Genomic DNA, 24001 nt, shown 5'->3' on the forward strand with positions numbered 1-24001 from the left:
AGAGAGAGACTGGGTTACACAGACTTGCTAGTGTATACAGACGGAATAGTGTATACAGAAGACCAGCTAGTTTATACAGAGAGGCTAATGTGTACAAAAGACAGGCTAGATTATACAGAAGAACGTACTGGATATGCAGAGATGGAGGCGAGGTTATACAGAGGGAGAGGCTGTTTTACACAAAGAGGCTAGTGTATGCAGACTTGCTAGAGTATACGGACAGACTAGTGTATACAGAGAGGCTATTTTATACAGAGAGACTAGGGAAAACAGAGAGGCTAGTGTACAGAGACAAGCTGACAGTGAGGCCGGTGTATAATGAGAAGATAAGTTATACAGTAGACAGGCTAGTTTATATAAAAGACAAAATTGGGTAAACAGAATACAGGCTGGGGTATAATGAGAGGCAAGATTATACAGAGAGGCTAGGGTACACAGAGAGGCTAGTGTATAAAGATGTATACAGAAAGGAGGGGTATACCGAGAGACTAGGTGTATAAAAGACAAGCTAGGGATGGACTAGTGTATACAGAGGACCGGCTAGTTGATACAGAGAGGCTAATGTGTACAAAAGACAGGCTAATGTATACAGATAGGCTAGACTATACAGAAGAACATCCTGGGTATGCAGAGCGCTCAGCTTCAAGGGATGGCCAACGTGAGTAATATTAGTGACACTCCTCACCCCCCCCCCACCTACCAGATCTGACTTTCATCCCCTTGCCCTCTCTGCCCCGGTCATCTGGTGGCAGTTTTATGCACTCCCTGGCCCCCACCCATTCATAATCCTTACCGACCTTTCCTTCCGCTGCTCACAGGAACACACTGGTGACTTGTCTAATTAACCAACTTGTACAAGACACAGCTATCCTCCTGTCTGACACCGGTCCCTATTGGAGGCTTTACCCCTCACTGTTTGGGTGGTCCCTGCCTCCCCCTGGATGCTCCACATATACCCCGAAGACATTGTCGGAGGGGAACCACTTGACAGGACACGGGGCTGTCATGCTGGTGGCATCTCCCATTGGAGGAAGGGATGATGGCCCCAACCCCTTGGCAGCAGGTTCTTTCATGTACAGACCAGGGCGGCTCATCTTCCCTTCTGGAGTCTTGACCTTAGAGGGGGGAGTTGCACTTTGGGGGGTCTGAGTGATACCTAGTGCGCTGTACTGGAAGGGCTTGACATTCCCGCATATGTGTTTCCTCTCCCTGGTTGCGCCCCTCGTCCCCCCTCTGGCCCCCACCTACTCTTTGCCGACATTGCCTTCTGCAGCTTTCGGGGACACCCTGGATGACTTATTTATTGCGCCTATTGGTACGAGACACTGCTTCCCTCCAGTTTGACTCTGGACCCCCCTGGAGGATTTACCCCTTACTGTTTGGGCGGTCCCAGCCTCCCTCTGGATGCTCCACACAGCCCCCGATGGCGATGCAGGAGAGATGCTAATTGGCGGGCCCCAGGACTGCTGCTTGAGTGAAGTCTCCCGTTGGATGGAGGGATGGTGGCCCCAGCCCCTTGCCTGCCGGATTCTCCATGCACCGACCAGGGCTGCTCATCTTTCATCTTGATGTGGTGACCATGGAGGGGAGGAGTTGAAACTTATGGGGTCCGGGTGGTTGCTGGTGTGGGTGCGCTAAAGGACTTGACCTTTCCGCATGTTTTTCCCCTCTCCCTTACTGCCCCCCTTCCCTCCCCCCTTCCCTCCCTTCCCTCCCCCCTTCCCTCCCTTACCTCCTTCCCTTCCCTCCCCCCTTCAATCCCCCCTTCCCCCCTCTTTTCCCCCCTTCCCCCCCTCTTTCCCCCCCTTCCCTCCCCCTTTTCCCCCGGGGCGTGGACGGAGGAGAGGGGGTAAGGAGAGGACAATCTGCCAAAGGCAGAAATGCATTTGTTCGGGGGCTGCATGTACTTTTGGGGTATGGGACAGGGGTGGTGGATCCCATTCTGTGATTCCTTTTCTGTTGTGACGGACTCCCACATGCATGCCTACATTTAGGGCGAGCTGAGGAGACCCCTCAGTGCTGACAGTTATATGCTCTACCTCTGTTTTGATTATACTATTGTTTTTTGGTTCTATGATGTTACTGATTGTCTTTTATTTGCATACTGGTATCAGACGTGACATTTACCACTGCCGGGACTGGGGGGACTGGAATCCGGGGACTCCCTCTCCGACCTGTCTACCCACCAACTCAAGTAGGACGGCGCTTTAAACCCAGTGTACATCTGGTAAATGCTATAGCATAATTGTGCTGTTTAGTATACAATTCCTGTACTGTTGAGTGCGGACAACCCTTAATTTCCCTCTCCCCCTGGGGTTGAGGTGCCCGACCTCTTTTTCCCCTTATCTTTCCTTCCTTTCTCCCCCTTAGTTCCCGTCATCCATTACCTACCCAATACCTACTTTGGTTCAACTTTCTTTGCTTTTCTCTGACGTCCCCCTTCCCCTCCCCTTTCTACGGTCAAGATCCTTCCCTAAGGTCTACCACTCTACTATCCCCTCCTCTAAGACCAAGGGAATCTCCATTCTGATCTCTAGCAGGCTCCACTCAGTTCTCCAGGATTCTCTGGTGGACCCTGGGGGCCGATATCTTTTTCTTAGGGGCCACATTGGAGAGCTCCTTTTTACATTTGCCACTGTGTACGCTCCCAATGGTCACCAAGACACATTCCTCAGAACTACCCTGCACAGATTGTGTGACTTTCGGGAGGGCCAGTTGATATTAGGTGGGGACTTTAATGTCCCCTTTCGCCATCGGTTGACACTTCTGCCTCTTGCTCCTCGCTCCTCATTTCCTCTAGAAAGCGGATTACTAAGTGTTTACTGAATGACCAATTAGTTGATGTCTGGTGTCTGCAACATTCCGGGGAAAGGGACTACTCTTTTTGCTCTTCCCCTCACAAATCATACTTGAGGATAGACTTCAACTGCACTTGGTGAGCTCTTCCTCCATTGGCCATATTACTTGGTCCGACCACGCTCCTGTAGCCCTTACCTACACCCTCTCTAGGAACCCCTCACCTAAGTCTCTATTCTGGCACCTTAATGAGAGCCTCCTCCAGATACCGGAAGTTTTAGCAGATTTGACCAGGGAATTGGACCTTTATTTCCAAGAAAACTAAACGCAGGACTGCGACCCGGGGATAATTTGGGAGGCTCACAAGTCAGTACTCTGCAGGGTACTTATCAGGCACGGGGCACGCATCAAACGAACATGGAAGGAACAAATTGCTAATCTGGTTTGTGAACTTGCCTCTGTGGAAGCGAAACATAAACATGCCCCCTCACGGAACTTAGAGATTGAATTGGGGACACTCCGTTCCCAGATTACTGACCTACTCCATTATAAAGCGAAAGCGGCACTCCAGTTTTGTCGTAAACTGATGTAGGAGTCAGGGGACAAATGCGGAAAAATCTTTGCCAGGTCGGTAAAGGAGTTGAAATCTGCCTCTTACATACAACAGTTGATAGATGAGAATGGCCAGAGGGCCTCTACCCCAACCCAAATAGCCAAAGTCTTTGAAAAATGATACTCTGATCTCTACAACCTGCCAGATTCAGGGTCCGGACAGGACAATATAGACAGATATGTAACCGGTTCTGGTCTACCAACCCTCTCATCGGAATCACGGGAGTACTTGGAGAACCCGATCACACTGGAAGAAGTCCAGATGGCCGTGGGACCTCCGAAGGTGGGTAAGGCTCCGGGCCATGACGGATATACCGCACAATACTATAAGACCTTCCTCCATATTCTCGGCCCGCGCTTGGTGGATTTATTGAATACTCTGAGCTCGAATGGGGATTTTCCTGAGGATACCCTTAGAGCCCACATCTCGTTGATACCTAAGGAGGGCAAAGACCCGGGCCTATGTGGGAGCTACAGACCAATTTCCCTCCTAAATTCGGTCCTAAAACGATTCTCTAAAATCCTTGCCACGTGATTGGCACAGCACTTGCAGTCCCTTATACATATTGACCAGTTAGGTTTTATTCCCACCAGGGAAGATAGGGACAACACCATTAAGGTGCTTACCCTGGTCCATAAAGCAAAGTCATCTGGGACCCCTTGTCTTTTCATGAGTACTGATGCCGAGAAGGCTTTTGATCAGGTCAAATGGACATTCATGTTCTCGGTCCTTCGCCATATAGGTCTGAGTGAACGGATGCTGGCATGGATAAGTAAGATATACTCACGCCCTTCAGCTCAACTCAAAGCGAATGGGGTGCTCTCATCTCCCCTTGACATCGGGAATGGGACCAGACAGGGTTGCCCCCTGTCACCCCTATTATTCGCACTGTGATTGGAACCCTTTCTCTCCACAATTCGACAAAACTCAGACATAACGGGACTCCAAATGGGTACTATTGAGTGCAAGATATCTGCCTACGTGGATGACATGCTGTTCTCATTGACGAATCCCAGAGTTTCCTTTCCAAATCTCCTTCGGGAATTCCAGATATACGGGATACTTCTTGAAATCAGAGCCCATGGGGGTCGCAGTCCCCCCGCAAACATTACTAGACTTGCAGTCCAATTTTCAATGTAAATGGACCCATACAGCCCTTAAGTACTTAGGTACTTACATTCCACCGGACATTGAGTGTACGTTTATGTTGAACTTCCCCCCACCCCTTGTCACTAAGATTTGCAGTTTGCTTCACGGGTGGCATTCTGGCCTCCATTCCTGATTCAGGAGATGCAATCTCATTAAAATGAACATACTCCCTAAATTTACCTATCTTTTCCAAGCTCTCCCGATCCAGATTCCAGTCCCGTTTTTTAAACAAGCTCAATCCCTGCTCACTCAATTTAACTGGGCCCACAAAAATCCCAGACTTAAGTGGTCACAGCTGACATTGTCTAAACAACAGGGAGGGATGGTTCTCCCTGACTTGCGACGTTACTACCTTGCCTCCCATCTGGGGCGTGTATTGGACTGGAATGGAAACAAACTTTCTAAGCTCTGGGTGCAAGTAGGATAATCTCACTCCCAAATTCCGCTAAGAAGCGCCATGTGGTGGTATAAGGATTTACCCACAGAACTGACATCACATCCCACTATAGGGGCTTCATTGAAAGTCAGTCACCTGATCGCTACCCAAAACACACTCACGTCTTTGACTTCCCCCCTATTGCCTATACGTGGCCTTCCGAACTTTGAACCGGGGACCCACTTAGAAATTCCAACCTAGACCATGCGTCTAAATTCGTCATTGATGGAAAATGGCCTTCTTTCTCAACCCTAACAGATCCGACAGGGCTTTTCCAACTGCCTTTTTGGAGAGCGGCGCAACAACATCATTTTCTCCATTCCATCCCCAATACTCAAACTTTCGCCCGCCCTCAGACGAAGTTTGAGACTCTATGCAGGAGCGAAGGCTCTTTGGTCCACATTCTCTCACAAACAGATCACCCACACTTAACCTGTCTGTCCAACTGGGAAAAGGACCTAATTGCTCATTTTGCCCAGCACAGAGACAACGCATTATCACTTTGGCTCTCAAAACCTCGCTGTGCACGAAGATACAGGAGACAAATTTTAAACTTCTCACCAGGTGGTATTTGACACCATCAAAGCTGCATAAATGTTTCCCCTCTTCCTCGAACATATGCTGGAGGTGTGGAGAAGAAGAGGGCACGTTGCTCCATATTTTTTGGTCCTGCCCCAGCTTGGTGGACTTCTGGACAGAGATCTGATGCATAACACAAAAATTCACAGACTTCTCCAACCCGGAAGAGGCTGCATTCTTTCTCTTGCACCATTCACAGATTCCCATTAAGAAGTACAAAAAAATCAATTTTATGGCATGTGATAAATGCAGCGAAATCCTGCATCCCTCTCTATTGGAAAAAATGTTCCCCCCCCTTTCATTACTCACTGGCTTAGGAAAATAGAGGACATTAAAAAAAATGGAGGACTTGATCCTCACATCACAAGGTAAACAAGAATTTTTTAAACAAACCTGGGATATCTGGAATACCTTTATATTCTCGCTGGAAGGATATCGCCTTAGTGCTCTGAGCTTTCCTTGACTGGCCTCTTGAACAGTGGCTGCCATCGTGTCTCGTCCCCTCTTCTCCTTTCCTGATCTTTCACCCTTCTCTTTTCTGCCTTCCTCCCCTATCTCTCACCCCCTCAACCCCCTCTCTCTTTTGGAAAAAGTGGAAAATTGGGAATGACGGCCCCACACCCCCCTCTGGATGGATTATGCCGGAGGGACCTGGGGTTTGTGTGACCCTGGATCTTGGTACAGTACTTTATCCAAGCCTTGAATCATTATAAATGATGGAAGGCAGACTCACATTTGCAAATATACCTGTATAAAGTATTGGTCAGGTGCTTTTTGCTCTGTATTTCTCTGTTGCATTATGTACTCGGGGGACCGTCTTCCCCTGTTTGGAGAAAAAATTATATTTGAAAAAAAAGAAGAAGCCTACAACACCTGGTATTCCCAGGTGGTCTCCCATCCAGGCATTAACCAGGCCCGACCCTGCTTAGCCTCCAAGATCAGATGAGATGGAACAGATTCAGGGTGATGTGGCCATAGCCAATATGTTCAGGCACTCTCAACTCAATGGTCACCTTGGGAACAAGCGGAAAAAAATAGGTCAATGGCAACAACATAAAAAGAAGCCTACGGCATCTGGAAATCCCAGGCGGTCTCCCATCCAGGGATTAAACTTGTCCCAACCCTGCTTAGCCTCTGAGATCAGATGAGATTGGGCTCTTTCAGGGTGATGTGGCTGTAGGAGATTTCTTCAGACACTCTCAACCCTCTTGACTAAGGCCAAGATGGCAACCTTGGGAAACAAACAAAAAAAAAACAAGTCAACGCCAACAACATAAGAAGAAATCTACAGCACCTAGTATTCCCCGGTGGTCTCCCATCCAGGTATTAACAAGGCCCGACCCTGTTTAGTCTCTGAGATCAGACGAGATCTGGTGCTTTCAGGGTTATGTGGCCATAGGCAAGCTCTTCAGGCACTCTCAACCCTCTTGACAAATGCCAAGATAGTCACCTTGAGATACAAGCAAAAAAAGACAGGTCAATGTCAACAACATAAAAAGAAGAATACGGCACCTGGTATTCCAATGCCATCTCCCATACAGGTACTAACTAGGCCCAACCGTTCTTAGCCTCAGAGATGAGAAGAGATAGGGCTCTTTCAGGGTGATGCTGCTGTAAGCGATCTCTTTGGGCACTCTCAACCCTCTTGACAAATGCCAAGATGGTCATCTTGGGAAACAAGCAGAAAAAAAACAGGTCAACACCAACAACATAAAAAGAAGCCTACAATAACTGGTATTCCCAGGTGGTCTCCCATCCAGGTACTAACCAGGCCTGACTCTTCTTAGCCTCCAAGATCAGACAAGATTGGGTGCTTTCAGAGTGATGTGGCCATAGGCAATCTCTTCAGGCACTCTCAACCCTCTTGACAAACACCAAGATGGTGACCTTGGGAAACAAGCTAAAAAAAAACAGGTCAACGCCAACAACATAAAAAGAAGCCTACGACACCTGGTATTCCCAGGCGGTCTCCCATCCACGTACTAACAAGGCCCGACTCTTCTTAGCCTCCAACATCAAACGAGATTGGGTGCTTTCAGGGTGATGTGCCCGTAGGCAATCTCTTCAGGCACTTTCAACCCTCTTGACAAACGCCAAGATGGTCACCTTGGGAAACAAGCAAAAAAAAATAAGTCAATGCCAACAACTTAAAAAAAAAGCTTATGGCATTGAGAAATCCCAGGCAGTCTCCCATCCAGGTACTAACCAGGTCCCAAACCTGCTTAGCCTCTGAGATCAAATGAGATTGGGCTCTTTCAGGGTGATGCGGCCATAGAAGATTTTTTCAGGCACGCTCAACCCTCTTGACAAACGCCAAGATGGTCACCTTGGGGAGCAAACAAAAAATCAAGTCAAGGCCAACAACATAAAAAGAAGCCTACAGCACCTAGTATTCCCAGGCGGTCTCCCATCCAGGTATTAACAAGGCGCGACCCTTTCTAGCCTCTGAGATCAGAGGAGATTGGGTGCTTTCAGGGTGATGTGCCCATAGACAATATCTTTGGGCACTCTCATCCCTCTTGAAAAATGCCAAGATAGTCACCCTGGGAAACAAGCGAAAAAAAACAGGTCAACGCCAACAACATGAAAAGAAGAATACGGCACCTGGTATTCCAAGGCCGTTTCCCATTCAAGTACTAACTAGGCCGAACCATTCTTAGCCTCCGAGATTAGAAGAGATAGGGTGCTTTCAGGGTGATGCTGCTGTAAGCGATCTCTTTAGGCACTCTCAACCCTCTTGACAAATGCCAAGATGATCACTTTGGGAAACAAGCGAAAAAAAACAGGTCAACACCAACAACATAAAAAGAAGCCTGCGGCATCTGGAAAACCCAGGCGGTCTCCCATCCAGGTACAAATCAGGCCCAACCCTGCTTAGCCTCTGAGACCAGGTGCTTTCAGGATGTTGTGCCCGTAGGCAATTTCTTTGTGCACTCTCAACCCTCTTGACAAATGGCAAGATGGTCACCTTGGGAAAAAAGGGAAAAAAAACAGGTCAACGCTGACAACATAATGAGAAGCCTACGGCACCTGGTATTCCCAGGCTGTCTCCCATCCAAGTACTAACCAGGCCCATCACTGTTTAGCCTCTGAGATCAGATGAGATTGGGCTATCTCAGGGTGATTTGGCCGTAGTCACTCTCTTTGGGCACTCTGAAGCCTCTTGACAAAGGCCAAGATGCTCACCTTGGGAAACAAGCTAAAAAAACAGGTCAAAGCCAACAACATAAAAAGAAGCCTATGGCATCTGGTATTCCCAGGCGATCTCCCAATCAAGACACTAACCAGGCCAGATCCTTCTATGGCACCTGGTTTTCCCAGGCAGTCTCCCATCCAGGTACTAACCAGGCCTGACACTGCTTAGCCTCTGAAATCAGACGAGATCGGGTGCTTTCAGGGTGATGTGGCCGTAAGCGTTCTCTTCAAGACACGCCCAACCCTCTGTGTCCCGTGATGTACTCTGAAGAAAAGGATTTTACATGTAAGCTGTATATAAAAATCATATTTTCTTGATCATACATCACAGGACACAGGAGCTTCATTACATAGTGGGATGACCCAAAGCAATGCTCAGATTGAGGGGAGGGAGACACAGATCATAATATATAGACCGCCAAGGACCGGAGGACCTAAACTGCAGCCTGCAGTACACTGCGCCCAAAGGCGATATCCTCTTGCCCTCTGACATCCACCTGATAGAATCTGGTGAATGTGTGGACTGATGACCAAGTTGCAGCCTTACAGATCTGAGCCAGGGAGGCCTGGTGATGCACTTCCCAAGAAGCACTTACAGCCCTAGTTGATTTTGATGCCACCTGGCCCTTCCTAGGGCCTTCCGGCAAAATAAATAAGCAATCAGTTTTCCTTATCTGAGCAGTTGCCTGAAGATAGATACTGATTGCCCTTACCACATCCAAAGTGGGCAAAGATTCTTCTTCTGCGGACTGTGGGTCCGGAAAAAAGGATGGTAGGATTACATCTTGATTCAAATGGAATCCTGAAACCACCTTAGGCAGAAAGGACCTGTTGGGACGCATTACCACACGGTCCTTATGAATAATTAGATACGGCTCTTTACTGGAGAGAGCTGCTAGTTCTGACACTCTTCTAGCCGTGGATATGGCTATCAAGAAAACCAATTTTTTAGTCAAAAGAACTAATGAAGCCTGATGCAAAGGTTCAAAAGGTTGCCCCTGCAAAGTTGAGTGAACCAAATTCAGATCCCGTGGGCATACCGGAGGTTTTGACTGGCGGCCTTATCCGCATAGCCCCCTGGATGAAAGCCCGCACCAGGGAATGCAATGCAAGTGGCTTCTGAAAAAACACTGACAAGGCCAAAATATGGCCCTTGATAGTGCTTACGGCCAAATTCATTTCTAGGCCTGACTGGAGGAAGGCCAAGATCCTGCTAATGACATACTTGCTAGGATGACATTCCCTGAGTTCACAACAGGAAACATATGCCCTCCAGATTTTGTAGTTAATAAGCCTGGAGGCCGGCTTTCTGGCATTGACCAGAGTAGAAAGAACTGGCCCCGAAAGCCCACGGTCTCTCAGAATGTGGGTCTCAGCAGCCAAACCGTCAAATTCAGACTGTGTAAAGCAGGATGGTAAATTGGACCCTGTGAGAGCAGATCTGGCTGGAGAGGGAGGATCCACGGCCTGCCTACTGCCAACTTCATGATCTCTGCGTACCACGGTCGCCTGGGCCAAGCCGGGGCTACCAAAAGAACCGACTTTGTTTCTCTCTTGTCTCTTCCCAGGATCCGAGACAGAACTAGGCACGGGGGGAAGGCATAAATCAAATTGTACTGATCCCAGGGAACTGTCAGAGCATTCAAACCCTGAGCGAGTGTATCTCTTGTCCTTGACACAAATTTGTCCAGTTTTCTGTTGAACCTGGACGCAAACATCTACATCTGGAGTACCCCACCTGCGACATATGTTCCAAAACACGTCGGGGTGCAGAGCCCATTCTCCTGGGCACAACTGCTGGCGGCGCAGAAAATCTGCCTGCCAATTTTCCACTCCTGGAATGAAGACTGCAGAAAGGCATGGAACATGCCTTTCTGCCCAGATAAGTATGCAATTCACCTCTTTTTGCGCAACCAGGCTCCTGGTACTGCCCTGGTGATTGATATTGGCCACTGCTGTGGCATTGTCGGACTGAACCCGAACAGGGAGACCCCGTAGTCTGAAAGATCAGTTTGTGAGAGCCATATAAACTGCCCGGATCTCCAAGACATTTATGGGCAATAGCTTCTCGATCGCAGACCATTTCCCCTGCGAGCATGTCTCCTCCAACACTGCTCCCCAGCCTGTCAGGCTGCCATTTGTCATAATAATCTTCCATGGAAGAGGAAGAAAAGTTTTGCCTTTCAGCAAATTCTCAGTTTGTAACCACCACACGAGGCTCTTGCGCGTCCCTGGGGATAGACGCATAGGAAGATCCAAGGACTGGGGCTTCCTGTTCCAAGCCGCAAGGATGCATCTTTGCAGAGGCCTTGAGTGGAACTGGGCGAATGGAACGGCTTCGAAGGAGGCGACCATTATCCGTAGAGCCGCGTACACACGACCAGACTTATGTCCGACAGACTTTCGAAGGAGTTCTGACGGAGTTACGGCAGAGTTCTGATGGACTTTCCGAATGAGCGGACTTGGCCACACACAATCACACCAAACTCCGATGGATTCGAACGTAATGACGTACGACTCGACTCGAATAAGGAAGTTCATAGCCAGTAGCCAATAGCTGCACTAGCGTCGGTTTTAGTCCGTCGGAATAGCATACACACGAGCGAATTTCTCGGTAGGAACTGGGTCCGGCAGAGTTCTGTCGGAAGAATTTGAAGCATGTTCCATTTCTAAAGTCTGTCAGACTTTTGCGAATCAAAAGTCCGTTGCAGCCCACACACGATCGAATAGTCTGCCGCAATCATTCCGTCAGACTTTGGATGTTGAAAAGTCCGGTCGTGTGTACAGGGCATAACAGTCTCATGCACAACCGAATGGGGGAAGATCTTCTGCCCAGAATTTCGGCGCACCAGATCCCCAATGGCCAAGGCTTTTGGCCTTGGTAGAAACACCTTGCCCTGAGCAGTGTCGATAACCATAACCAGGTATTCCAACCTGGTAGCAGGCTGTAGGGACGACTTTTCTAGGTTTATAATCCAACCTAGGCGTTCCAGGTGTTCTAGCGTTCTGGTAACACGGTGGTTCAGGAGCGCTACTGTTTTCTCTATGAGAAGCAAATCGTCTAGATAAGCCATGACGGCTATACCCTGAGCTCTTAGATTTGCCAAGAGAGTGTCCAGAATCTTTGTGAAGACTCGAGGGGCCGTAGCTAGCCCGAACAGCAAGGCCACAAATTGAAAATGGCGCCGCTCTACCGCGAACCTTAGATACTTTTGGTGTGCGGGAAAAATTGGCACATGGAGATATGCATCCTTGATGTCTATTGATGCCATAAACTCTCCCCCTTGCAGGGAGGAGACCACAGTGCGAATTGACTGTATTCGGAAGGACCGGATGCGTAAAAACCGGTTCAGATCCTTCAGATCCAGGATAGGTCTGACACTTCCATTTGGCTTTGGAACGGTGAAGAGATTCGAGTAAAACCCTGAACTCTGTTCTTTTGGGTCCACTTCTACTATCACCCCCTGGGATAGTAAGTGATCTAAGGCCAGAAATAGCGGTCTTTGCTTTACTGGGTCCCTGGGGATCCTTGACCTTAGAAAGCGAGAAGGTGGAATCTCCTGAAACTCCAGCTTGTAGCCCAGAGATACCGAAGAGACCACCCACTCGTCCCGGATCTCTTCCTGCCAGGCTTCTGCAAACTGCAGGAGCCTTCCCCCCACTTGGCCGAGCGGGGGCGCCCCTTCACAAGGAAGCTTTCGGGCTCTGCTTGGCAGGATTTTGTCCCCAGGATTTCTTCTGCCCCTGGGCCCGGCCTTGAGCCTTTCTTGGAGAGGGGGGTTGAGAAGGCCGTCGCCACTGCTTAGAGCTTGATGCTCTGGGAGAAAGAGAACGCCTAAATGATGGACGTTTGCTCCTTTTGACTGGAAGGAGAGTAGACTTACTCCCTGAACTTTTTTGGACGAATTTGTCTAATTCTTCTCCAAACAAACGTTCCCCTTTAAACGGGAACCTAATCAAATGCTTCTTGCATGATAGCTCAGCTGCCCAATTCTTTAGCCATAGGGCCCTTCGCATGTGTACCAACAGGAGAGACAAACGAGATGCTTGTTGGACAGAATCCAAAATCGCATCAATCATGAAACACAGAATTTGAGGTATTTCTGCCTAATTCTCCACTTCCTCACTGGGAAGGAGGCCAAGCATCTGCTTAACCTGTTCATTGAGGAACTGACACAACCCCACAGCTGCGACTGTAGGTTGCACTACAGTGCCAGTCATGGAAAAGGAGGCTTTTAATAATGTTTCCAGCTTCTTATCAGTTGGATCTTTAAATACCTGAGCATTATCCAAAGGACAGGTCAGGTTTCTATTCACGCAAGAAACAGCCGCATCGACAAATGGGACCCCCCATTTCTTGGTGAAACTTTCCTCCAGAGGATAAAGGACTCCCAGGGAAGAAACAGAGGATGTAGCGATCTCAGCAGCAGGCATTCTGAATGTGGTACGCACCAATTCAGTATAATACTGCACCTGTTTTCTGAGCGCCTGGGAGGAGGGGACTCTCTCCTCTTCCTCTGATTCATCCGACTGCTCAAGATCCCTGTCCCAAGATAGGGATCTCTCCTCATTGTCAGAAGTGTCATCTGAAAGAGGAATCTCAGCAGAGGGAGGGATCTACCCCTTTTCCTGCTATCTTTCAGGGAAGCTGAAATAAAATTCATGATTCTCCCTTCAAAACCCTCCAATGTAGCCCTAAGGGAGTCCTCAGTGATGTATACCGGGCTGAAATATCAGGAGAGGCTGCAAATCCTGACAGGGGCACTGACTCATCCTGTGAGGCTGACTCCAGTCTTGCAGGGGGGGGATGGTAACCTACAGGCATTTTTAGAACCCCTAGACCTAGGCGGTGACTTACCAGTGTCCTTGTTATCTCCCCCTGAGACCCTCTTACAAGGAGACATAGTCCTAAGCTACAAAGCAGAGGTACTAGTACAAAGTGCAATCACTGTTGTGCTTAAAGTCTCACAATAAATATATATGCTTAAACTGCACAACCTGATGCTGAGTAGGTGTCTTAGGTTTGCCTGGATCCAATCCCTTGGGATGCTTACTGCCCACAGCTCCTGTGTCTCCACTTACAGCCCCCTGACGCTCTGGGCTGGAAAACTGCCGCCTGGCGCCTGCGCAGTACAGCGCCGTGCACACCGAACGACGCGGCTCGCAAACACACTCCCGCCTCCTCCATTAGCACGGGAGCGTGCTTGGCGCGCATGCATGAGGACTGCCGGTATCCAGGGGGGAAGGGAATTGCCATCGGAGCTGTCTGGGACCCCCAGACTACGTGGGACCCCTGTATTACCTTCATTGTGGCAGAGATTGCAGTGGAGACATGAGTCATCTGGGAGAACCAGGCTTCACTGAGCGTGTGTATCTGAAAGGCATGTAAGTATGCATCAGGCTGCTCTTACTCCCCCTAGTTGTGGAAACCAGGTAAGACATACAACTACTCAATGAAGAAATCCATAATATAATTTATACAGGATTAACTTCCCTTACCTGTCCTCGCCGCAGGAATTGCTGAAAACAGACAGATTCCAGCCTTCACCCATCATGGCGGGCAGAGTTGTGCCAACCTTCAGGTTTTTTTGGGGTTCCTTCTCAGAAGAACCTCCTACCTGGACCTTGTAAAAGACTCTGCCAGAAACTTTCGTGCCACTATGTAAATAGTACAGTAAGTCTGGTTTTCCCAGAGCCCAGTCTTCCAATAGGAGAGGACTTACAGGCAAAACCTCGTTTCTTCAGATGACAAGGCCCGGGTACCATATCATCTTGGGAGTCAAAATATCGGCCCGAGATATGGATCCGGTTTGTTGTAGCCCTTAGGCCCCCGCAGGGACCTACACAGAACTTTCTTCATAGCACATGTTTTACGTGACCAACCACCACTGGCGAAGGAAAAAATGAGGTGCCTCCCATATGGGAGGGGTTATATAGGGAAGGAATTCTCCTTAATGGGGGGTTAACCAGTGTCCAATGACCAGAGGTGCCTATATAACCCATTATGTAATGATCCTGTGTCCCGTGATGTATGATCAAGAAATAAGCATACGGCACCTGGTATTCCCAGTCGGTCTTCCATCCAGTTACTAATCAGGCCCGACAATGCTTAACCTCCGAGATCAGACAAGATCGGGCACTTTCAAGGTGATGGGGCCACAGGCGATCTCTTTGGGCACTTTCAACCATCTTGACAAACGCCAACATGGTCATCTTGGGAAACAAGCTAAAAAAAACAAGTCATTGCCAACATTGGAGGCTAAGCAGGGTTGGGCAATTTCCTTGCCTGAAATAGGCATCTCAGAACTGCCATCTGGCGGCTTCCCGGGTTTCCAACTCCTTCAACTAATCCCAGGAGACAATACTTCGCCTCCATCCTGGTGGAGGTTCCAAACACCCGATCAATGGTTCCTGTCACCTCCGTCCAGTAGCAGATCAACTTCGGGCATCTCCAAAACATGTGCATCATGTCTCCCCCCATGTTCCCGCACCGGGGGCAACTTGCGTCCGGCCAAATTGAAAAAGTTTACGAGGAGCATAATAAGTTCTATATAATAAGAACAGATGTAACATCCTCTGAGAGGAGAGCCACAATTGACCACAGGCAGTATTCCTGTGGCCAATTATAGCTCAAGGGGGTTTAGTACACACCCCACACTATATAAGGCCGCCAGCGCGGCGGCCTTGTATAGTGTGTTGCGGCGGTCAGGGAAAGAGGATGATAGGCAGGGACAGTGTCTTTACTGCTTGGGAACCTAGCACTGTTATGTGCCTCCTTCACAGTACACACCTGAAGCTACCTTTTATTACTGGTGTTCAATTTTTGCAATACAGGCATCTGCAGTGCAGAAGTTAGAGTGGGTGTTGTGTGCCTCCTGCACAGTATACACCTGAAGATACCCCTTATTGCTGGTGTTCTGTTTTTGTAATGCAGGAACCTAGCAGTGGGTGTTGTGTGCCTCCCACGCTTGTCCTTATTTTCGGCAGCTGGACGTGTTGAGCCACATCATGCCGAACACTTGGTCGGATGTGAAAGACCAAGCCCTCCTAATGCTCCGCATCCTCTCTCACCCAGGCTCAGGGTACTAGCCTGTGTTCTGTATACACTAGGCTTTCTTCTATAAACCCTATCCTCTCTTTATACTCTAGCCTGTCGTTTATGTACACAAGACTCTTTGTTTACCTCATAAATGGCAGTGTGTATAGAAGGAAGACTAGTTTATACAGAGAGGCTAAGGTATACAGAAGGTAGGCTAGAGAATAAAGAAGACAGGCTAGTGTATACAGGACACATGCTAATGTATACAGAAAACAGACTTGGTTATAGAGAGAGACTGAGACTATTATATTCAGAAGAAAAGCTAGTGTATATAGAGAGCCTAGTGAATACAGATAGGGTGATGTATACAGAAATGCTAGTGTATACAGAGATGCTAGAGTAAACAGTGAGGCTGGGGTACACAGAGAGGCTAGTTTAAAGAGAGGCTAGTATATACAAAGATGTTAGTGTATAGAGAGAGTCGAGTGTATACAGATAGGACAGTGCATATAGAGAGACTAGTGTATACAGAAGACTGGGTAGTGTATACAGGGAATCTAGTGGGTACAGAAGACAGACTGGTGTATTCTAGCTAATTTTTACAGTCTAGTGTATACAGAAGACAGGCTGTGGTATATAGAGGGTTTAGTGTATTCAGAGAGTCTGGTGTATACAGTCGGCGAGTTTATACATAAGACTGGCTAGTTTACACAGGGTTTACAGAGATGCAAGGGTGTACAGAGAAGCTAGTATATATAGAAGACTACAGCATACAGAAGAAAGGCTAGTGAATACAGAATAAAGGCTGGCTTCTAAGGTGAGGCTAGTGTATGCAGAACACTATCTAGGGTATAAAGAGAGGCTAGTGCATACAGTGAAGCTATTTTATATAGAAGCCTGGTTAGTGTATACAGAGAAGCTAGTGTGTACAGAAGAAAGTCTAGACAGGCTATAAAGAGAAACAAGTGTTTACAGAGGACAGTTTGGGGTAGATGCTAGTTTATACAGAGAGATTAATGTATACAGAAGACAGGCTAGGGCATACAGAAGACGGGCTAGTTTATTCAGAAAATAGGCTAGTGTATACCAAAGACAGGCTATTGTATGCAGAAGACCGGCTAGTGTATACAGAGAAACTAGTGTATAACAGAGTGTATATAGAAGACAGGCCAGGGTATTATTAATGCTAATAATAAAGTCGTCTAAAACTCGGCTATAGGTAGAGAATAAAACGATCTTACATCAAAATAAACCATGTACTGCCAAACCAATAACGGCCAATTACTTAACGTCTATCAGTCAATGACTTAACAAAATAAACTTTGCACTCTTTTGCTCTATTTTGCATATTTGTAATTCTCCACATCAACTGTCACTTTGATATCACCACTGACGACCCACCATCCTGACTTATTTTGCTTTATTTATTATTAGAAATAGAGAGTACTATCTCAAAACCAGTTAAATCTATTCACTTCGATGAGGTCTACCGCTAATTGTACGGTAATGCAAAATGTTCACAAAACCATCCATTTGCTACCAGACATGCTGCACATATTATTAGTAATGTAACTATCGCTCGCTAACGATGTAAACAGTTTTATTGCTTTTCTGACATTAACCGAGTATCTCTGACATTAACTGAGTATCTCTCTGCACTAGGATCTTAATAATAATAATAGGATTGTGTAAGGCAAAGATCAACTAGTCGAATATAAGCTTTCTCAGTGGTACCGGAATATCCTTTAAATTTAGACTATCAAGCTAAGCTTTCAATCTCCTACCGTTGAACAGCGATACTTCCTCCTTGCAATGTCCTATTGGTCGTCTATATTATACAACTCTCTGAAAAGCATATATGTAGAGAATAAAACTAGTCTTACATCTTAATAAAACTGTTTTATTGCTCAACCCGTATGAAGCTGTCATGACATAAGCAAATAAGTCACAGTTAAAACACAGTGACAAAACATTTCTTTTTACCGCAGCAAAATGTGAGAAAAGCAGTGTAAGCCATATGCTTCAGAAAATTAATGTAAATCCATATCAATTCCACATCCTAATGAAATTTTAACATTTACTGACAGCAATTACTGATATTACATTATGATTATACCAGTGGAAATGGACCGCGTAATGGAACTGTCAAATTAATCATAATCTCAGAGTTAATTTAGCTGATAAATTTACGATTTACTCAAAGATTTAATCAACGATTTAAACTTAGATTTTTTCAAGCTAAGTCAATTTAATCGTAAAAAATTTATACTATATTCTACTGTACTCTTAAATAATGTACTGTTTTTCTGTATTTTTAGCCGTGCTCATATTTCGTGTTATGTTGCAACCATCTAATCTCATTGCTATTCCGACAATTCTTCCTTAATGAGGATATTACTTTGCAACTATCCCTTGATCCCTTTTGTGTATTCACTTTATCTCGACCTATATATACTGCCTCAATATACTTATTTTTATATTATAGAGATTACTATCTCTAAATCATTGTAAACGTAACCATAGTTATTATGTCTACAGCTAATTTTACGTTAAAGCAAAATTCACACAAAACCATCTTTTTAAAACCCTTTACAGCCGGTACATTAAGAATAATGCAACCATCTCTCTACCTCTATGCAATTGGATTCTCTTTCTGACTCTATTTTGTGTATTACTTCTTCTCCACATTAGCTGTCACACTGATAACCATTTGTAACACATAACACTGGCAACGCATTTTTTAACAGCAGCAAAATGCGAGAACAGCAGTGGGACGTTTTACTTGATTGAGAAGTGGTTGCAGTAGCAAAGGATAGCAATAAAGTTTGATTACATTAATAACACATAATGCAACTATTTTACATTCACATCAAGCATACATCCTATTGTAAACTGTCTATCACTATTAATGTTCAGGGTTACTGATACATTATGCGCATAACCGGTGGAAACGGAAAAAAGTCAGTGTAAGCCGTCTTCGTGCGTAACGAAATTAATGGAACGATTTACACGTTGGAATTTACAAGCTACGTCAATTTACTCATAAATAATGTATACCCTTTAGCTGTTTAGCTCACACTTTGCTGTATGTAGCCGCGTTAACTGTATTAATGGTTACATGTAAATAACCAATGGGGATTGATTTCATGTCTATCTCACATCTCTAATGCAATTTGTCTCTTTGAAATTTCATACTTTTCCAGTTATTATACTTTCTCATCCTTACAGACAAGTTGTTGATATTTTATGATTACAGCAATCATCTCATCTAATTGCTAGTCCGATATTCTGCCTTGGTATTACTTTGCAAGGCTCTATTGAACAATGTAAAGGTAAGCTAGATATTTTGTGTATTTCCACTTAAACTCGACCTATGTCTAAATCCAGGTAACCTACTCACCTTTATTACGTATACTGCTACTTTTAGGATAAAACAAAACCATCTTTTGCTTCTTTACACGCTTCACATATTAAGAGCAATGCAATGCTACCGATGTGAACAGTTTAATTGCTCTTCTTACATTTAGCTGGTATCGCTCTGCTACTAATATCAGTACACTCAGTGCTACCGGGATAACTTTTGCATTTAGAGTAATGAAATGATTTCTCAGTCGTTTTGAAGCTACTGCAACAAACGCTTCCGATCTCTTTTCAACTGCAATACTTAAGCTCTGCAATATAAAGGAATATTTAGCTGCTAGGCTCAAACCTTGCTGTACGTAGCCGTGTTAACTTTATTAATGGTTACCAATGGGGATTGACATTTCATCTCTAATTCACATTCACATTTCTAATGCAGTTTGTCTTTTTGCCTTGTCATCCTCTCCCAGTTATTTTCCTTTCTCATCCTTATGCTATATTTGGGGTATATTCACTACATGATTAAAGACACGTAATGGTCTTAAGGAAGTACCCAACTGTGATAAAGGTTCACCCTAGTGGTGTTCCTGGGTATAACCAGTTATGATTTGTATGTGTTGTATTTGTTTGTAAACACGAAATTAGCTATTCTGCTTTCCTTTTGATTTTTAGCATCCTGGCCTTTGTTTGAGATGTTCACGTTTATTACATACTGTAAAGGTCGGACCATGAGAATACTTGTTCTCAAGAAGCTATACTTTATTTTACATGACTTTTATGTCACCACTGTTACAATTTGATGCAAATTTAGGTACTATCTGTTATTATTTTTTCTTAACGTTGTGCGTGCAAGACGAATTGTAAACTTCTCTGAGCTGTATGTACCTTGCATTAATAAAAATTTTTTGAAAGAAAAAAAAAAAAAAAGACACGTAATGAACCCGATTGATAAAAACCTACACACGTCGTTGCTGTCATTTCGTGTATTTCCACTTAAACTCGACCTGCATATACTGTCTCAATATAAATCTGAGTTATTTTGCTATATTTATTATTAGAATAACCAGATTACGATCTCTAAATCCTGGTAAACCAACTCACACAAAACGATCTTATTTCTACCTTACACGCAGCAATAAATATTAAGATATTAGCATTTAACCGGTATCTCTCTGCAATAGTAAACGGAATGGGTAGATCACTCATCTAATATCAGTCTTCTCAGTGCTACCGGAAAAACTTTTACATTTAGAGTAATGCAACGATTTCTCAGTTTTATGAAGCTACTGCAACTAACGCTTTGGATTTCTTTCCTGTTAAATTACGCTCTGCAATATTAAGCCATGTAAATTGTCCTATTGGTCTACTAACAATGCTATGTATAATAATACAAATCTTTCAAAAGCAATATCGTCTCACTACAATACTTACACTCTGCATAATAAATATGATTAATGCGACTAATGCTAATAATAAAGTCGTCTAAAACTCGGCTATAGGTAGAGAATAAAACTATCTTACATCAAAATAAACCATGTACTGCCAAACCAATAACGGCCAATTACTTAACGTCTATCAGTCAATGACTTAACAAAATAAACTTAGCACTCTTTTGCTCTATTTTGAATATATGTAGTTCTCCACATTAACTGTCACATTGATATCACCACTGATAACACACCACTGACCTTTTAACAGCACCAAAATATGAAAAAAGCACTGTAACTCTTTACATGATTTAGAAGTAGTTGCATTAGCAAAAAATAAAGTCCTGTCTTCTGTACACGCTAGCCTTTCTGTATACATTAATCTTTCTGTGTACACCAGTCCCTCTATATAGACTAGCCTCTCTGTCTTCTGTATACACGTGCCCGTAACCTATATACACTAGCCTGCCTTCTTTTTACAATAGTCTCGGTGTCCCAGCCTCTCTGCATACACTAGCCTCACTGAATTCCCCAGACTCTCTTCTGTATACACAAGCCTATCTGTAAACAATAGCTTGTCATCTGTACACACTAGCCTCTCTGTATACACTAGCCATTCTTCTGTATACACTAGGCTCAGGGGAATAACATTAGCCTATTTGTATTACCTTGTTTGACTTTTCTGATTTCTGTTTCTTTTCTAGGGCGTATACCCAAGCCAATCTTATTACCCCAGCCTCATTCCAATTATAATAACCTCACTGTATACCCCAGGCGGTCTTGTGTTGGGTTTTTTCAGTCTGCTCAGCCATCTTCTTACAGGGGTTCTTTGGGTCAGCCCTTGCTCCCTTTTCCCCACGTATCCTCTCATTCACAAGAAGTTCATTCTCATGTCTGGGTTACCTTGGGCATCAGGCTCATCCTATCCTTCACGGGACATTCATTTGGGTTTGCGTAGCTTGCAGGCTCTTAAGGGGTTCCTTCTCATCTTCAGGTCAAGAGTCGGTGGGTTCTACTCTCACAGCGGTAACTTACCGGTTACTTACAGTTGGCGTTTGGGCATACGTCATTTTATGGATGGGATCTTTACCTTTCCTTTTCTGACCATCCAGGCCATGGCACACCTCAGGCCTTGGTTCTTAAGTAATATCGCATTTCCCACTTGAAGACTCCGATTACAAGTGGGAAGGCTGACCGCAGGCCATCCCGTATTTGTGGGAGGAGTCTGAGGGACTATTTAACCCTCCTCCTCTGTCAGGGCCAGGGTTGGTGTTTTCTAGGGAGAGAGAGACTGGGTTACACAGACTTGCTAGTGTATACAGACGGAATAGTGTATAGAGAAGACCAGCTAGTTTATACAGAGAGGCTAATGTGTACAAAAGACAGGCTAGATTATACAGAAGAATGTACTGGACATGCAGAGATGGAGGCGAGGTTATACAGAGGGAGAGGCTGTTTACACAAAGAGGCTAGTGTATGCAGACTTGCTAGAGTATACGGACAGACTAGTGTATACAGAGAGGCTATTTTATACAGAGAGACTAGGGAAAACAGAGAGGCTAGTGTACAGAGACAAGCTGAAAGTGAGGCCGGGGTATAATGAGAAGCTAAGTTATACAGTAGACAGGCTAGTTTATATAAAAGACAAAATTGGGTAAACAGAATACAGGCTGGGGTATAATGAGAGGCAAGATAATACAGAGAGGCTAGGGTACACAGAGAGGCTAGTGTATAAAGATGTATACAGAAAGGCGGGGTATACCGAGAGACTAGGTGTATAAAAGACAAGCTAGGGACGGACTAGTGTATACAAAGGACCGGCTAGTTGATACAGAGAGGCTAATGTGTACAAAAGACAGGCTAATGTATACAGATAGGCTAGATTATACAGAAGAACGTCCTGGGTATGCAGAGCGCTCAGCTTCAAGGGATGGCCAACGTGAGTAATATGAGTGACACTCCTCACCCCCCCACCTACCAGATCTGACTTTCATCCCCTTGCCCTCTCTGCCCCGGTCATCTGGTGGCAGTTTTATGCACTCCCTGGCCCCCACCCATTCATAATCCTTACCGACCTTTCCTTCAGCTGCTCACAGGAACACACTGGATGACTTGTCTAATGAACCAACTTGTACAAGACACCGCTATCCTCCTTTCTGACACCGGTCCCCCTTGGAGGCTTTACCCCTCACTGTTTGGGTGGTCCCTGCCTCCCCCCTGATGCTCCACATATACCCCGACGACATTGTCGGAGGGGCACCACTTGACAGGACACGGGGCTGTCATGCTGGTGGCATCTCCCATTGGAGGAAGGGATGATGGCCCCAACCCCTTGGCAGCAGGTTCTTTCATGTACAGACCAGGGCGGCTCATCTTCCCTTCTGGAGTCTTGACCTTAGAGGGGGGAGATGCACTTTGGGGGGTCTGAGTGATACCTAGAGCACTGTACTGGAAGGGCTTGACATTCCCGCATATGTGTCCCCTCCCCCTGGTTGCGCCCCTCGTCACAGCGGTAAGTTACCGGTTACTTACAGTTGGCGTTTGGGCATACGTCATTTTATGGATGGGATCTTTACCTTCCCTTTTCCACCTATACTTGTGTCTTTTTGCCCTCTTTTCAGGCATACTGACCATCCAGGCCATGGCACACCTTAGGCCTTGGTTCTTAAGTAATATCGCATTTCCCACTTGAAGAATCCGATTAAAAGTGGGAAGGCTGGCCTCAGGCCAGCCTGTATTTGTGGGAGGAGCCTGAGGGACTATTTAAACCTCCTCCTCTGCCAGGGCCAGGGTTGGTGTTTTCTAGGGAGAGAGAGACTGGGTTACACAGACTTGCTAGTGTATACAGACGGAATAGTGTAGTGTACAGAGACAAGCTGACAGTGAGGCCGGGGTATAATGAGAAGCTAAGTTATACAGTAGACAGGCTAGTTTATATAAAAGACAAAATTGGGTAAACAGAATACAGGCTGGGGTATAATGAGAGGCAAGATTATACATAGAGGCTAGGGTATAAAGATGTATACAGAAAGGCGGGGTATACCGAGAGACTATGTGTATAAAAGACAAGCTAGGGACGGACTAGTGTATACAGAAGACCGGCTAGTTGATACAGAGAGGCTAATGTGTACAAAAGACAGGCTAATGTATACAGATAGGCTAGATTATACAGAAGAACGTCCTGGGTATGCAGAGCGCTCAGCTCAAAGGGATGGCCAACGTGAGTAATATGAGTGACACTCCTCACCCCCCCACCTACCAGATCTGACTTTCATCCCCTTGCCCTCTCTGCCCCGGTCATCTGGTGGCAGTTTTATGCACTCCCTGGCCCCCACCCATTCATAATCCTTGCCGACCTTTCCTTCCGCTGCTCACAGGAACACACTGGATGACTTGTCTAATTAACC

General features: G+C 45.8%; 7 pseudogenes; all 7 read right to left on the bottom strand.

Annotated features, from left to right (window-relative positions):
* Window positions 1-6434: 6434 nt before the first annotated feature.
* Window positions 6435-6553, bottom strand: LOC143999260 (5S ribosomal RNA; annotated as a pseudogene).
* Window positions 6554-6855: 302 nt separating this feature from the next.
* LOC143999299 (5S ribosomal RNA) lies at window positions 6856-6974 on the bottom strand (annotated as a pseudogene).
* A 318-nt stretch (window positions 6975-7292) lies between these two features.
* On the bottom strand, window positions 7293-7411 carry LOC143998484 (5S ribosomal RNA; annotated as a pseudogene).
* Window positions 7412-7511: 100 nt separating this feature from the next.
* On the bottom strand, window positions 7512-7630 carry LOC143998782 (5S ribosomal RNA; annotated as a pseudogene).
* A 961-nt stretch (window positions 7631-8591) lies between these two features.
* LOC143999184 (5S ribosomal RNA) lies at window positions 8592-8710 on the bottom strand (annotated as a pseudogene).
* Window positions 8711-8869: 159 nt separating this feature from the next.
* On the bottom strand, window positions 8870-8988 carry LOC143999117 (5S ribosomal RNA; annotated as a pseudogene).
* A 5825-nt stretch (window positions 8989-14813) lies between these two features.
* LOC143999238 (5S ribosomal RNA) lies at window positions 14814-14932 on the bottom strand (annotated as a pseudogene).
* Window positions 14933-24001: the final 9069 nt, after the last annotated feature.

This window comes from Lithobates pipiens, unplaced genomic scaffold (assembly GCF_037356315.1).
Source record: "Lithobates pipiens isolate NorthernLeopardFrog02 unplaced genomic scaffold, aLitPip1_a1.2 Scaffold_19, whole genome shotgun sequence".
NCBI lineage: Eukaryota > Metazoa > Chordata > Amphibia > Anura > Ranidae > Lithobates > Lithobates pipiens.